Raw genomic sequence first — 2745 nt, forward strand, 5'->3', positions numbered from 1 at the left:
AGATTTAACAAATTTCACAACAAAGACTTCAAGTATTTCAAAGAAAATTCACAAACATTTCACAAAGATTTCTTTGATTATATTTAGATTTCACAAATATTTTAAAAAATTTCATAAGATATCACAAACATTTAACCAATTTCGCAAAGACTAAGGATTTCAAAATATTAGACAACATTTCACAAAGATTTCTTTGACTTTTTCAAGATTTCACAAATCTTGAAAAAGTCAATAAGATCTCACAGAGATTTAACAAATTTCACAACAAAGACTTCAAGTATTTCAAAGAAAATTCACAAACATTTCACAAAGATTTCTTTGATTATATTTAGATTTCACAAATATTTAAAAAAATTTCATAAGATATCACAAAGATTTAACAAATTTCACAGAGACTTCAAGGATTTCGAAGATTTCGAAAAGATTGAAAGATTTTACAAATAAAATTTTTTTTCTTGAAGATTTCAAATTGTTTCACTAACATTTCAGAAATTTAAAAATATTATACGAACATTTCAAGAAAACTCACAAATATTTCCTTCATTTTACAAAGTTTAAACGAAATCTTCATAAGATATCACAAAAATTTAACCAATTTCGCAAAGACTTTAAGGATTTCAAAATATTAGACAACATTTCACAAAGACTTCTTTGACTTTTTCAAGTATTTCAAAGAAAATTCACAAACATTTGACAATGATTTCTTTGATTATATTTAGATTTCACAAATATTTAAAAAAATTTTATAAGATATCACAAAGATTTATCAAATTTCACAGAGACTTCAAGGATTTCGAAGATTTCGAAAAGATTGAAAGATTTTACAAATAACATTTTTTTTCTTGAAGATTTCAAATTGTTTCACTAACATTTCAGAAATTTAAAAATATTATACGAACATTTCAAGAAAACTCACAAATATTTCCTTCATTTTACAAAGTTTAAACGAAATCTTCATAAGATATCACAAAAATTTAACCAATTTCGCAAAGACTTTAAGGATTTCAAAATATTAGACAACATTTCACAAAGACTTCTTTGACTTTTTCAAGTATTTCAAAGAAAATTCACAAACATTTGACAATGATTTCTTTGATTATATTTAGATTTCATAAATATTTTAAAAAATTTCATAAGATATCACAAACATTTAACCAATTTCACAAAGACTTTAAGGATTTGAAACATTTGGACAGATTAAAAGATTTCACAGAAATATCTCGAAGATTTCGCAAATATTAAATATTTTTTTCAATATTTCAAAATATTTCACAAGGATTTCAAACCGTTTCACTAATATTTCAGAGATTCCAAAATATTAGACAAACATTTCAAAAACATTGCTTTGATTTTATCAAGATTTCACAAATATTTAGAAAGTTCCATAAGAGCTCACAGAGATTTAACAAATTTCACAATAAAGACATCAAGAATTTCAAAAAAATTTCAAAATATTTTACGACGATTTCAAAATGTTTCACGAACATTTCAGATATTTTAAAATATTATATGAACATTTCAAGAAAATTAACAAGTGTTTCACAAAAATTTCTTTGATTTTACCAAGATTTCACAAATATTTAAACATTTTCATAAAATATCACAGACTCAAAAAATTTCACAACAAAGACTTCAAGAACTTCAAAGGAAATTCACAAACATTTCTCACGGATTTATTTGATTTTACCAAGATTTTACAATAAATAAAAATTTTGTATAAGGTGTCACAAAGATTCAACTAATTTCACAAAGACTTCAAGGTTTAAAAATTTCAAAAAGATTGAAAGATTTCACAAAAATTAATTTTTTTTCAAGATTTCAAACTATTTTGCGAAGATTTTAAAATGTTTCAGTAACATTTCAGAGATTTCAAACTATTATACAAACATTTAAAGAAAATTCACAGAAATTTCATAAATATTTTTCATTTTAACAAGATTTCAAAAATATTAAAAAAATTTCATAACATATCACAAAGTTTTAACCATTTTCACAAAGACTTCAAAGATTTCTAAAAGATTGAAAGATTTCACAAATTTTTTTTTTAAAGATTTCAAAATATTTTACGAAAATATTTCATTAACATTTCAGAGCTATCAAAATATTATCATTCTAATCCTATCATTTATAGTGTGAAAATATATTAGAAAAACAATATTAAAATATTAAAGAAATAAAAACAGACAGAGGTTTTTTTAAATATTAAAATTTGTTTTTGTTTATTTTAATAAGTTGTTTGTAGGAGTTTTAAACTCAAGTGAAGAAGCGTTTTTTTAACCACTACAAAAAATAGTAAAAAAAAAGAATTCGACCAATAGCAAAGTGTTCCGTGAGGTGGTTTCAATTTAAAAATTTCTCATGTATTTTTCATGATCTTGGTTTAAGAAGCGTTAAAGTTTAGAGACCTGATAATAAGAAAAAATAAAATATGCCTCCTGTGAGGTTTGAACTCACGACCCCTGGTTTACGAGACCAGTGCTCTACCACTGAGCTAAAGAGGCCACTCGTACATCTTGGAAAACCTTCTGGAGCGCTTTAAAATTTTTTTAATCTTTTTTTTAATTGGTATAGTAAAGTCGGTACTAAAGTTAAAAACAATAAACATTGCGTATATATTATGAACTATTATTTCCAATACTGACCTTCTTAACGTTTTATTGCTGTCTGCATTATCATTAGGGTGGTCCAAAAATACACAATTTTTGGAAATTGAAAATGGCTATTGTTGAAAAGTCGCTATATGTT

The 2745-nt window shown here is 24.0% G+C and overlaps 1 non-coding gene across 1 annotated transcript; it reads right to left on the bottom strand.

The window, feature by feature from the left end:
• Positions 1-2429: 2429 nt before the first annotated feature.
• Positions 2430-2501, bottom strand: Trnat-cgu. The gene has a single exon. It is a non-coding gene; the product is annotated as a tRNA-Thr (tRNA).
• Between the last annotated feature and the right edge of the window lie 244 nt (positions 2502-2745).

The sequence above is a fragment of the Belonocnema kinseyi genome, chromosome 4, assembly GCF_010883055.1.
Source record: "Belonocnema kinseyi isolate 2016_QV_RU_SX_M_011 chromosome 4, B_treatae_v1, whole genome shotgun sequence".
NCBI classification, from domain to species: Eukaryota; Metazoa; Arthropoda; class Insecta; order Hymenoptera; family Cynipidae; genus Belonocnema; species Belonocnema kinseyi.